Source organism: Hyla sarda, chromosome 1 (genome assembly GCF_029499605.1).
Source record: "Hyla sarda isolate aHylSar1 chromosome 1, aHylSar1.hap1, whole genome shotgun sequence".
Classification (NCBI taxonomy): Eukaryota; Metazoa; Chordata; class Amphibia; order Anura; family Hylidae; genus Hyla; species Hyla sarda.
In genome coordinates this window covers 176,108,704-176,123,639 of record NC_079189.1, presented here as the reverse complement: position 1 = coordinate 176,123,639, position 14,936 = coordinate 176,108,704, and positions in this window count along the sequence as shown.

Genomic DNA, 14,936 nt, shown 5'->3' with positions numbered 1-14,936 from the left:
CTCAAAGATTTTTGTCCTTCTAACCAACTTGCAGGCCTTACATCTGCCACATTGGAAACAGCCCTTGGGTCTCGATGACACACCCAACCACTGATTCCTGTTGCTAGTAGCTGGTGGAAGATGGCTCTGTATCAACATATCCCCAAGGCTCTTCCCTCTCCTGTAGGTGATTGAGGGCCTGTAACCTATCACTTCAGAAATGTCGCTGTCCATTTGAAGTACATGCCAATATTTGGCCAGTATGTCTCTAATCGAGCCAGATGCTTCACCAAAAGTGCCTATCATTGTTAGAGGAGCGTTGGTCTCTTCTTTTGGTCGTGGGACCAATAGTTCCTCCCTCCGTTTACTTGTAGCATATCGATAGGCATTGCGTAAAATATAATCTGGGTAGCCTCTATTCCTGAAGCGGGTACGTAAGTCTCGGGATTGTGTAATGTAATCAGACCTATGGGAGCAGTTCCTCCTTAAGGCAGAGATACTGGCCCCGTGGAATCCCCCTTTTTAGGGGGCCCGGGTCCAAGCTTTCCCACCTCAGGAGACTATTGGTTGCTGTATCCTTGCGATGTACCCTGGTCCGCAATGTTCCACTGTGTTCCTTCTCTATCTTAAGATCGAGAAAAGCCAGTTGTGATTGGCTTATCTCGAATGTAAAGTAAAGCCCTATCTGGTTAAAGTCATCTTCAGAGCCCTGCCACAATATTAGGATGTCGTCAATGAACCTTGCCCATAATAGGGCAAGGTCACCGAATCTCTCTCTTTCATCCACAAAGACAAGGCTGGCCTCCCACCAGCCTAGGAGCAAATTGGCATATGTGGGGGCACAAGGGCTCCCCATAGCCATGCGCCTAAGCTGGTGGTATATTTGGCCATTGAAGATGAAATAATTTTTAGTCAAAACAAATTCCAGTAGGCGTATTACAAGTTCATTATGTAATTGCAGATGGTTACCTCTCGTAGACAAAAAATATGAGACTGCTCTAATTCCCACCTCATGAGGGATGGAAGACTAGAGTGCCTCTACGTCAATACTTGTCAGAAGAGTTTCTTTATCAAGCGTGAGGCCCTCTAGTTTACCCAGCAAGTCCATTGAATCTCTTGTGTAGGACAGTAAGGAAAATACAAAATCCCTTAGGACCTTATCGAGGTAAATGCCAATGTTTTGACCAATGCTACCAATCCCTGAGACTATGGGGCATCCCTTCAGGGGGTTCACCCCTTTATGTATCTTAGGGAGAGCATAGAAAGTAGCAATAACTGGTTTATTTGGTAACAAAAATTGACATTCCCTGTCGCTGAGTAGTTTCTTAATTTTGGCCTCAGAGATGATTTCTCTCAATTCAAGCATGTACTCCCGGGTGGGATCTCTCACTGGGATCTCATAAGTGGACCTGTCATCCAGCAATTTTCTACACATCTCAATGTACCCCATCTGGTCCATCACGACAATATTGCCTCCTTGGTCGGAGCTTTTTATGATTAGATCTTTATTATCTTGTAATTGTTTCATAGCCACTCTTTCTTGTTTTGTTAAATTGTGGTGATGTGACGGCAGGGAAACACTAAGTGTCCTTAATTCCTGCTGGAACAGTTGTAAAAAGATGTCAATGCAGGAGGTTTCTCCAATGGGGGGGGGGGGGGAAATATTACTCTTGGGTCTGCAGTTGGTGAAGGGCCCTTCACCTAACGGTCTTGTCCCTTCCTCTAACAAATCTGCTAGGGTCCTGGTGGTGAAAAGATCACCCACATGGATACCCAACTCCTGACACTCACGTCTTTCTTTAAGTTTGTGAAATTTGTGCCACTTAATTTTTCTAATGAAGAAGTGCAGGTCCATAGTCCATGTAAAAGGGTCATATGTGACTGTTGGTACAAATGATAGCCCTCTACTAAGGAGCCGCACCTGTTCATCAGAGAGTACATGCTTTGAGAGGTTTACCACCTGCAAGGTGTCACTAGATGACACATTTGTCACTGTTTGTTCTTGGGACATAAGGGTAGGGTTCCCTGATGTGGTCCCTGCTGTTCACCCCTAAAAAAAAGTTGTGCATTGGAGGACGAGGCAGATCCTGAGCCATCTGAGCATGGTTGGGTCTTAGGTTTAGATTGTCCCCTCCCTGTGCCTTTACGACCACGAGAGCCCCCTCTATTGGCTTGTTGCCCTCTACCTCTATTATTCCCCCTCCTACCCCTACCACCCACTCGTTCTTAGTTAGTTCATTATCTTTCATGATTTGTTCATGATCACTTATTGTTATAATTCATCTTTAGGTTATTGTGAAGATGCTATAATCTTTACTTTTATTCTTCACAATTCTTGTAAGGGGTTTAGCCCTCTATTATCCTTGCGCTGTGCCCTGGAAACAGTGTTACATTGTGAGTGTCTTTCTTGCAATGTACATACTTTTGAATGAACATGTTGGAACATACTCACTATCTGCAATTATGATAATTATCATTTCATAACCTTTTTGAAATATTCTACTTGTCTTTTTAGTCCTACTACCTGAGTGAGGTTGTTCCATAGGATTTACTATTGTTTTTTACCAGCGATTTACCAGTCATTTACTTACCAGCCGAAATCACATGTATGATGAATATGCCGCTCTGTTATTGAACGGTATGTGAGCTGCTCCAATCAGATCTTGAAGGGCAGGGACTTTCCCCGACACCCATTCCCTGTCATGAGGCTGCGGCTTATTGGAACACACACTGTGTTGTGCGTTCCACGGGACGCTTCCGGTCTCCCCCGGAAACCCGATGACGTATTTCCGGTTCAGCATACCAGCTGACCAATATGCGGTCACATGATCGCTGGCGTTCCGGATATAACCGGAGTGCCGACGTATAGTGGGCAGAGCGCCAGTAGCCTTAAATCTGGCTCCCTGCCATTGCAGGTGCGCTCTGCTCCCCGCTTTCATATCGTACCTGGACTTCAGAAACGTGAGTGTTTGGTCTTGGGCCATGCTTTCATTTCACAGGCAACTTGGATATTGGACAATAGTCCTAATATGAGCTATATCTGTGCCTCTCTCTTTAGGTACCACAGGAGAAGGCTAGGTAGGAGGTCCTTTCTAGCTGCCTGACTTGGAATACATTTCTACATTCACAGCATCCTGATTATGTTGGTATTTTCTCTTTCTTTTGCAGGTGCCTATGAATACCTGGAAGTCCGTGTGTAGTTATGCAACTTAAGTGTCAGGTCTTTGGTGCACAAATGTAATACACATATCCTGTATACTGGGGACCCGTTTCTATATTATTTACATATTATACTTTGTCTTGTACTGAGGTACTGTTATTAACTAACCCCTGATGAAACCGCTGTAAGCGGTGGAAACGCCTTGGGTTCTCTACATATAATTGTAGTATACAAAGGATATCTGTACAAGAGGCACTAACTAGTGCCATGATATCACAGGGTTCACTTTAGTGGTGTAATTTTATGCAATTTACAGTAAAAGTTATGTTTCAATATGCACTTCCCTATCTTCTATTTTGTTTAAGTTTCCACTTGTTTTTTTTTCTGGCAGTTTTTGGAGATCTGCCACTGCAGTTTTTGAGCCAAAGTCAGAAGTAGATCCGTAAGGGAGGAGAAGTCTAAGTCCTTCCTTTATATGTCCTATTCCTTTTGAATACACTTCTGGCTTTGGCTCAAAAACTGCAGTGGCAGTATTCCAAAAACTGCCAGAAAAAAAAACAAGTGGAAACTTAGCCTAAAAATGGGCTGAGTGAAGAAAAAAAGTAAAAGTAGCAATGTCTTTGCACAAAATAGGAACAAATTGGCAAAAAAATATGGTGGGTTACCAATTATTGCATCTCTGGATTATGGTGACTGAGTTATAGAACAAACCTAGAAGAAATGACACCAGAAACCCCTTTTTTTTAGATGCTCATCTTTATTAAAGACTTTTTAAGCACTCTATTATATTTTTATTAGGGTGCTTTTACAGGGGCATTAGTCGCATTTCCCTAAAGCAGTGGCCAGTCCAGCTACAAATAGCTATAAATCAAGCGCTAGCCATAGCCGCTGATGCCCTTCTAAAAGTGTCCTTAGTTACAGGCTGAGGTCTATCACTTAAAGGGGTACTCCGGTGGAAAACTTATTTTTTTTTAATCATCTGGTGCCAGAAAATTTTACAAATTTGTATATGACTTCTATTAAAAAAGCTTACTCTTTCCAGTACTTATTAGCGGCTTTATACTACAGAGGAAATTCTTTTCTTTTTGGATTTCTTTTCTGTCTGTCCACAGTGCTCTCTGCTTACACCTCTGTCCATATCAGGAACTCTCCAGAGTAGGAGAAAATCCCATACCAAACATATGCTGCTCTGAACATTTCCTAAAATGGACAGAGGTTTCAGCAGAAAGCACAGTGGACAGAAAGAAAATAATTTCCTCTGTAGTATACAACAGCTGATAAGTACTGGAAGGATTAAGATATTTTAAAGGGGTTCTCCGGTGCTTACACAGCTTACATAGCTATCACGCCCCCTCCCGTAGGCTTGCATTGAGGGGCGGAGTGTGACGTCACACGTCGCCGGCCCTGTAGTCGCCCGTAATCAGACTGATTACAATCAGGGTGCCACGTGCATGATCACGGGGGTCCCCAGCGGCGGGACTCCCGCAATCAGGCATCTTATCCCCTATCCTTTGGGGACAAGATTTTACAAATCTGTTTAACTTTTTGGCACCAGTTGATTTAAAAACAAGTTTTCCACCAAAGTACCCCTTTAAGCCCCAGAGATCTTAATCTCAGGGGAAAAAATTATTCCTTCCTGACCCCACAAGTCGTGATCAGATATCCCCCTGGGTCATTCTTATCATCTGTTTCATGCTGCTTAGCATGACTCTTATAAACTTTAAAAATGATGCTTATACATCTCTATGTAATACATTGACTCTAATTGTCTAACCTCAGTAAAGCCTCCGTTAACCATAACCTGGTTGTGGACTCTTCTTGTCCTGCCTAACCTCGGGATAACGGGGATATCGTTTGGCTGGTTACCGATCCCCAAAAACCACTCACAAACATTAGGGGTTAATAACATCTTGCCCGATCCACCTACACCCTTCACGCCCCATGGTCACCACACAACTTTGGGTCACCACACTAACATTGTATGGCATCATGGAATACAAGAACATATGACATCACAAGCTTTTTATGACATCACAATAATTTACTTGCATAAAAGGAGAACACAGCTGAAGCTGCTCAGTTGCAACTGAAGAGGCTGAAGATTTAGCTGATGAAAGAAGCAGCTAAAATATAGTTGAAGAAAGCGGGATGCCTTTTACAATATTCTACGCATATTTGATGTGCAGGATTTGAAAGCTGCAGTTTTATAGCTGTGCTCAGTTATTATGTTTAGTTTGAAATCTGCTGCGTAAAATATATAGCTTCAAATCCTGCACATCAAAGATGCGCAGGATACTGTACGTGTGAATAGACCCTTAAAGGGGTACTCCGGCGCTAAGATATCTTATCCCCTATCCAAAGGATAGGGGATAAGATGCCAGATCGCGGGGGTCCTGCCGCTGGGGACCCCATCATCTTGCACGCAGCACCCCGTTACAATCAGTCCCTAGAGCATGTTCTCTCCGAGTCGGATTACTGGCGATCACAGGGCCGGAGCATTGTGACGTCACGGCCCCGCGTGACGTCACACTACGCCCCCTCAATGCAAACCTAGGGTCGGGGGCCTGACAGCTTTAACGTTATAATTCTAGTCACAATAAGCAATCCCCTGTGAGCTACATGAGCTACATGTGAGATTATAAAACCCTGGAGTCTGTGGTGTTGCAGAGTCCTTTTCTAGTAGAGAGGTACTCTTTCCGTGAAGGGGTGCTTTTATGAAAGAGGTATACATAAAAGGTACAGAAGAGGGTAACTCTGATTCATAATACTTCAAAATGCATTAAAGGGCATCTCAAGTAATCCTGTAATCCAAATAGGTACAAAATCTTCCTTTAGATCTGGAGGTACCTGTTGAATTAGGATGCCATCTTGTGGTCAAAGATAAGCATTGTTAGTAAATATATTTTTTCATTGACCATACATTTCCTGCTTTGCACTGTAAGCAGGAGTCAGGGTCCATCTACTGGCTAGTATTCATAGTCGCCAACTTTCCAGAAACACTTTTGCCAGTCATCTTGTTGCAAGGTATATTTGTAATTCGTACTCAAGTAGAAAACAGACATGGTGCACATCTACAATCTTGCACAATGATCCAATTGCTTCTCAGCATAATTTCAAAAACTAACAGGTTGTTAGTATATACGTTTTGATCAAAAAGTACAAAGCCCACTCGCCACGTCAAGGCCACCTATTTAGAGTGGGTCCCTAACGTCCCTAGCATAAAATGGCGTAGCACTGGGCGGCGACCACCACCACCGCGACACCAGTGCCCACAGGGGGAACGAACCACTGGCAGAGCGGCCCCAACGCCACTCAAACCAGTCTATGGGTCGCACCTCCCCGCAGACACGGCGCCACGGCAGCAACAGACGCCGCACAGCACCACACCAGTGTGAACAGGATGTTATAGCCCACTTACCATGCTCTCCCAGTCAAACTGGGAGGCTGCAAGGAAAGAAAAGGCCCATGTGTAGCTAACTACTACTTATATAGGGTTGGGCTGAGGGGGTGGGGAAGAGTGCAGACAACATATTCAAACAAAAAAAAAAGGGGATAGAAAACACAATGTGTACTCAAGTAGAAAACAGACATGGTGCACATCTACAATCTTGCACAATGATCCAATTGCTTCTCAGCATAATTTCAAAAACTGACAGGTTGTTAGTATATATCTTTTCATCAAAAAGTACAAAGCCCACTCGCCACGTCAAGGCCACCTATTTAGAGTGGGTCACTAACGTCCCTAGCATTTTTTTTTTTGAACATGTTGTCTGCACTCTTCCCCACCCCCTCAGCCCAACCCTATATAAGTAGTAGTTAGCTACACATGGGCCTTTTCTTTCCTGGCAGCCTCCCAGTTTGACTGGGACAGCATGGTAGATGTGCTATAACATCCTGTTCACACTGGTGTGGTGCTGTGCGGCGTCCATTGCTGCCGTGGCGCCGTGTCTGCGGGGAGGTGCGACCCATGGACTGGTTTGAGTGGCGTTGGGGCCGCTCTGCCAGTGGGTCGTTCCCCCTGTGGGCACTGGTGTCGCGGCGGTGGTGGTCGCCGCCCAGTGCTATGCCATTTTATGCTAGGGACCCACTCTAAATAGGTGGCCTTGACGTGGCGAGTGGGCTTTGTACTTTTTGATCAAAACGTATATACTAACAACCTGTTAGTTTTTGAAACTATGCTGAGAAGCAATTGGATCATTGTGCAAGATTGTAGATGTGCACCATGTCTGTTTTCTACCTGAGTACACATTATATTTGTAATTCCTTGACTCTGCCCTTGCTACACAACTTAACCGCCCTTCACAAACGTATGCTTTCCTGTGTACCAGGATCATTTCAGCTGGAATCTAGTTGTCAAAAACTGGAAATTAATTTCTATTTATACTAAAAGTCTAAAGCACAGACAGTTCCATACAGGAAGTTAATGACATGACCAAAAATACTAAAATGACAAAACAAAAAAGCCAACCTCATTTTTCCAAACATACATCCTTTTACCCCTTTGTATCAACAGGTGTAAATGTTTTTTTTAAAGATGTCCTGTAATAAAAATTCAAATTTCAATTCCCACTTTTCTAATTAAAAAAATAAAATAAAATAAAAGTCTAAACTCCACAAAAACAAACATAATTGTGCAAAAATGTCTAAACTATTGAAATATGATGCAATTTTTCCTGCATGGGGAACACAATAAAAGATAAATTTACCCAATGCAGTTAATTTTTTTTATTTTTATTAAAAAGTGATCAGAAAACCTCATCTACTCCAGAATGGCACCAGCAATAACAGCACAAGAAATGGGCCCTCAAACAGGTTACTTTATTTAAATTTTTTTTAAAACATAACTAGATAAATTGGGTATTGCTGTTAGAGATGAGCGAATTTACAGTAAATTTGATTCGTCACGAACTTCTCGGCTCGGCAGTTGATGACTTATCCTGCATAAATTAGTTCAGCTTTCAGGTGCTCCCGTGGGCTGGAAAAGGTGGATACAGTCCTAGGAGACTCTTACCTAGGACTGTATCCACCTTTTCCAGCCCACTGGAGCACCTGAAGGCTGAACTCATTTATGCAGGATAAGTCATTAACTGCCGAGCCGGGAAGTTCGTGACGAATCGAATTTACTGTAAATTCGTTCATCTCTAATTGCTGTAATGGTACAGACCCACAAAATAAAGTTAACATGTCTGCTTTTACCGCATGGTGAATGGCATAAAAACTAAACACACAACATTAAATAATCACTCCAAAAATACAGTGCTGGAATCTAGGCACACAAAATTATAGAAACACTCAATTTCTTTTTAACCCTTTAAGGACTGTCACTTTAAGCATTAATAACTCTGGGATGCTTTTACCTTTCATTCTGATTCCGAGACCGTTTTTTCGTGACATATTGTACTTTATGTTGGTGGTAAAATTTAATCGATACTTGCATCATTTCTTGGTGAAAAATTTCAAAATTTGATGAAAAAATAGAAAATTTTGCATTTTTCTAACTTTGAAGCTCTCATTCCAAATAAATTATATATTGATTCCCAAATACAATATGTCTACTTTATGTTTGGATCATAATGTTGACATGTTTTTTTACTTTCGGAAGACATCAGAGGACTTCAAAGTTCAGCAGCAAGTTTCTAATTTTTCACATTTTTCATGGACCAGTTGAAGTTTGAAGTGGATTTAAAGGGCTTTCTTATTAGAAATACCCCATAAATGATCCCATTATAAAAACGGCACCCCTCAAAGCATTCAAAATGACATTCAGTAAGTGTGTTAACCCTTTAGGTGTTTCACAGGAATAGCAGGAAAGTGAAGGAGAAAATTCAAAATCTTCATTTTTTACACTCGCATGTTCTTTTTTAATTTTTACAAGGGGTAAAAGGAGAAAAATTATCTCAAAATGTGTAACCCATTTCTCTCGAGTAAGGAAATACCTCCTATGTGTATGTCAAGTGTTCAGCAGGCGCAGTAGAGGGCTCAGAAGGGAACGAGCGACAATGGGATTTTGGAGAGTGAGTTTTTCTGAAATGGGTTTTAGGGGGCATGTCACATTTAAGAAGCCCCTATGGTGCCAGAACAGCAGAAAAAAACCCACATGGCATACCATTTTGGAAACTACACCCCTCAAGGAACCTTAACACCCCACAGGTGTTTCCCGACTTTTCGTTGAAAAAATATTTTTTCACTAAAGTGCAGATTTTTTCCCAAATTTACCATTTTTACAAAGGGTAATGGGAGAAAATGCCCCCCAAAATTGATAACCCCATCGCTTCTGAGTATGGAAATACCCCATGTTAGGACGTAAAATACTCTGCGGGCGAAGTACAATGCTCAGAAGAGAAGGAGTCACATTTGGCTTTTGGAAAGCAAATTTTGTTAAAATGGTTTTTGCGGGGCATGTCACATTTAGGAAGCCCCTATGGTGCCAGAACAGCAAAAAATCCACATGGTATACTATTTTGGAAACTACACCCCTCAAGGAACGTAACAAGGGTTACAGGGAGCCTTAACACCTCACAGGTGTTTGACGACTTTTTGTTAAAGTTGGATGTGTAAATGAAAAAAAATAATTCACTAAAATGCTGTTTTCCCCCCCAAATTTTACATTTTACAAGGGGTAATAGGAGTAAATTACCCCCAAAATTTGTAACCCCATTTCTTCTGAGTATGGAAATACCTCATGTGTGGACATCAAGTGCTCTGCTGGCGCACTACAATGCTCAGAAGAGAAGGAGCGTCATTGAGCTTTTGGAAAGAGAATTTGTTTGGAATGGAAGTCAGGGGCCATGTGCATTTACAAAGTCCCCCGTGGTGCCAGAACAGTGGATGGGGGGTCCGCTGTTCTGGCACCAAGGTAGGCTTTATAAACGCATGTGTCCCTATTTTGGAAACTACACCCCTCACAGAATTTAATAAGGGGTGCAGTGAGTATTTACACCCCACTGGCGTTTGACAGATCTTTGGAACAGTGGGCTGAGCAAATGAAAAATTACATTTTTCATTTTCATGGACCACTGTTCCAAAAATCTGTCAGACACCTGTGGGGCGTAAATGCTCACTGTACCCCCCTATTAGATTACATGAGGGGTGTAGTTTCCAAAATGGGGTCACATGTGGGGTCCATTGTTCTGGCACTATGGGTGCTTTGTAAACACACGTGGCCTTCAATTTCTCTTCAAAATCCCAATGTCGCTCCTTCTCTTCTGAGCATTGTAGGTCTCCCGCAGAGCACTTTACGTCAACATATGGGGTATGTTCTTACTCCCTTGTGAAAATGAAAAATTTAGGGTAACACCAGCATTTTAGTGAACAAAAATGTTTTTCTTCATTTTCCCATCCAACTTTAACGAAAATTAGTCAGACACCTGTGGGGTGTTAAGGCTCACTATACCCCTTGTTACGTTCCGTGAGGGGTGTAGTTTCCAAAATGGGGTCACATGTGGTTTTTTTTTTGCGTTTATGTCAGAACCGCTGTAAAATCAGCCACCCCTGTGCAAATCACCAATTTAGGCCTCAAATGTACATAGTGCACTCTCACTCCTGAGCCTTGTAGTGCGTCCGCAGAGCATTTTACACCCACATATGGGGTATTTCCGTACTCAGGAGAAATTGCATTACAAATTTTGGGGGTCTTTTTTTCTTTTTACCTCTTGTGAAAATAAAAAGTATGGGGCAACACCAGCATGTTAGTGTAAAAATTTTAATTTTTTTACACTAACAGGCTGGTGTAGCCCCCCAACTTTTCCTTTTCATAAGTGGTAAAAGAATAAAAAGCCCCCAAAATTTGTAGTGCAATTTCTCTCGAGTACGGAGATACCCCATATGTGGCTCTAAACTGTTTCCTTGAAATACGACAGGGCTCCGAAGTGAGAGAGCGCCATGCGCATTTGAGGACTAAATTAGGGATAGCATAGGGTGTGGACATAGGGGTATTCTACGCCAGTGATTCCCAAACAGGGTGGCTCCAGCTGTTGCTAAACTCCCAGCATGCCTGGACAGTCAGTGGCTGTCCGGAAATGCTGTGAGTTGTTGTTTTGCAACAGCTGGAGTCTCCATTTTGGAAACACTGCCGTACAATACGTTTAACATTTTTATTGGGGGGGGGACAGTGTAAGGGGGTGTATATGTAGTGTTTTACTCTTTATTTTGCGTTAGTGTAGTGTTTTTAGGGTACATTCACACTGGCGGGTTACGGTGAGTTTCCCGCTAGAAGTTTGCACTGCAGCGAAAAATTTGCCGTAGCTCAAACTTGAAGCTTGAAACTCACTGTAAACTCGCCGGTGTGAATGTACCCTGTACCTCCAGCTGTTTTAAAACTACAACTCCCAGCATGCACTGACAGACCGTGCATGCTGGGAGTTGTACTTTTGCAACAGCTGGAGGCACACTGGTTGAAAAACCTTCAGTTTGGTAAAATACTGAGTTAGGTAACAGAACCTAACTGAAGGTTTTTCAACCAGTGTGCCTCCAGCTGTTGCAAAACTACAACTCCCAGCATGTGCTGATCGCCGAAGGGCATGCTGAGAGATGTAGTTATGCAACAGCTGGAGGTACGCAACTACAACTGCCAGCATGCCAAGACAGCTGCTTGGGCATGCTGGGATTTGCAGTTTTGCAACATCTGGAGGGCTACAGTTGAGAGACCACTGCACAGTGATCTCCAAACTGTCACCCTCCAGTTGTTTCAAAACTACAAATCCCAGCATGCCCAGACAGCAAACGGCGTCGCCGTCCTCTTCTGCAGCCGATCATTGCCTGCTGCCGCATCCGATGGGTAAGTGGACTTCAGCGCCGGTACCTGTCGGTCTTCCCGTTCTGCCCCGATTTGCTGCGATCGCCGACATGGGGGGGGGGGGGGGGGTCCTGATGAACCCCCTGCACATTTGCACTGGGTGCCTGCTGATCAATATCAGCAGTCACCCTGGTCCAGTCCCCGCCTGGTGGGGACCAAAATTCCCACGGACGTACGTGTACATCCTTGGTCCTTAAAGGGGTTCTCCGGTGAAAACCTTTTTTCTTTTAAATCAACTGGTGGGAGAAAGTTAAACATATTTGTAAATTGCTTCTATTAAAAAATCTTAATCCTTCCAGTACTTATTAGCTGCTGAATGCTACAGAGGAAATTCCTTTCTTTTTGGAACACTGATGACATCACAAACACAGTGCTCTCTGCTGACATCTCTGTCCATTTTAGCAACCATGCATAGCAGATGTATGCTAAGAGCAGCATGGTGGCTCAGTGGTTAGCACTACTGCCTTGCAGTGCTGGGGACTTGGGTTCAAACAATAAATAAAGCATTATTATAATAACGTCAGCAGAGAGAACTGTGTTCGTGATGTCATCAGAGAGCATTCCGAAAAGAATTTCCTCTGTAGTATTCAGCAGCTAATAAGTACAAGAAGGATTAAGATTTTTTTAATAGAAGTAATTTACAAATATGTTTGACTTTCTGCCACCAGTTGATTTAAAAGAAAAAAAGGTTTTCACCGGAGTACCTCTTTAAGTACCAGGGAGCTAGGACATACGCGTACGCCCTTGGTCCTTATGTGGTTAAAGGAGTAATCTGGTGGAACACAAAGGATAGGGGATAAGATATCTGATCACAGGGGTCCCGCCGCTGTGGACCCCCACATTCTACCATGCGGCACCCACCTGTAACAGCTTCCAGAACCGCTGGAGGCCCTCAGGCTAATACCATCCCGACCATGGGGACGTAAGATCGTGACGTTACACCCCGCCCCCTCAATGCAAGTCTATGGGAGGGGGCGTGACAGCTTTCACGTCCCCTCCCATAGACTTGCATTGAGGGAGCGGGTGTGACATCACAAGGGGGCAGAGTCGTGATGTCAAGATCTTACGTCCCCGTGGGCAGGATGGTATTAGCCTGAGGGCCTCCAGCGGTTCCGGAAGCCGTTACAGGTGGGTGCCGCATGGTAGCATGCGGGGGTCCCCAGCGGTGGGACCCTCGCAATCAGACATCTTATCCCCCATCCTTTGGATTGGGGATAAGATGTCTAGGGGTGGAGTACCTCTTTAAACTGATTTGTAAATTACTTCTAAAAAATCTTAATCCTTCCAGTAATGATCAGCTGCTGTATACTACAGAGGAAGTTATTTTCTTTTTGAATTTATTTTCTGTTTGACCTCTGCTGACACCTCTATGTCAAACTGTCCAGAACAGGAGAAAATCCTTACAGCAAACCTATCCTGCTCTGGACATTTCCTGACATGTACAGAGGTGTCAGCAGAGAGCACTGTGGTCAGACAGAAAGGAAATTCAAAAAGAAAAGAACTTCCTGTGGAGCATACAGCAGCTGATAAGTAGTGGAAGGATTACGCTTTTTTTTTTTTAATAGAAGTAATTTTCAAATCTGTAACTTTCTGGCACCAGTTGATTTAAAAAAAACTCTTAGCTCAATACTGATCGTGCTCCCCATAATGACAGCTAGACAGTCCAGAACAAATCCCAGCCTCCCACTTTATTTGTAGCCAACAAGCAGCTGCATCTTACTTTTGTGTCAGGATCAACACCAGGGAAGTGCTCATTTACGAGGAATAGTCATTGACTGTCTATTGACTGACTATTGTCTATTAAAAAAAAAAAATATATCCAAACTTTGAAGCAGACTAGCCTGGAGGTTGAGTGGGTGGCATTGGTGGTGCTCTATTGTTTGAGTATGTGTATATATATATATATATATATATATATATATATATATATATAAACAAAACCTATTGGAGGAAATATATCCCCTCAGGGATAACCCTGACTAAAGACCCCCCAATAGAAATTTAAAACATAACCTTTATTTTATTATATTAAAGAATAATTAAATTGTGCTCTGTGGCCACTAGGCGGCAGTGGTGCTTTTAAAACTATCAACACTGTGTACATATATGTTCCTTGTGATTAGACTCCTAGCGTATGTAACACAGACTACTATTGGATGGAATGCTGTATGCTTAGTGATACCATCTACAGACTAGTATCAACAGTACACCATTAGTAATGGAACTGTGGCACAGTGTTGTGCTAAAACATATCTCCTAACGTTTCGCCATTTTAAATAGCGTTTTCAAAGGCGCGAGGCATACAGTCCATAAAACACTAATCACGTAGAAAAAGAATGCAATGGCCCTCAACCCATTATTGAACACACAGGCAGATGTACTGCACTGAACGTTTACAATAAAGATGCTATAAAAAGACAGTACTGTGGCGAGTGCCATTGCATTCTTTTTCTACGTGATTAGACTCCGTACAGCCTGCAGAATGTGTTGGATATAATATATATATATATATATATATATATATATATATATATATATATATATATATATAACAACTAAATATTAAATCGTAGTGCAGTGCTATTCTTCCTGCCAAATCTGAATCTTTCAACACAGACTCTGAACTAACAACTAAGCCTCCCAAAAAAATGCAAACAAAGCATAAGCTAGGAAAAAGGGTGTGCTTAGGTAAAAAACAACAACATTATATTCTAAAGTTGATTGAGGCATCTAATAAAGTGGCAAGATTAGTAGAGCTGATTGGGACACCTGTGGGAAAATGGCAGGGTCCTATCCGGCTGAGAGGATGAGTGGAGAGTGTCCTTCTCTGTCTCAGCAGTCTGTAGTAATGGAGCACCAATAACACTGATCAATGCTGTGCTATGGCATAGCATTGTTTAGGCTCTGCAATCAAAAGATCGCATGTAATAGTCCTCAATGGCAGTATCCTCCCAAACAGAGTTCTGAGCCCCCCCCCCCCACAATCACAGTGATGGGACCTGG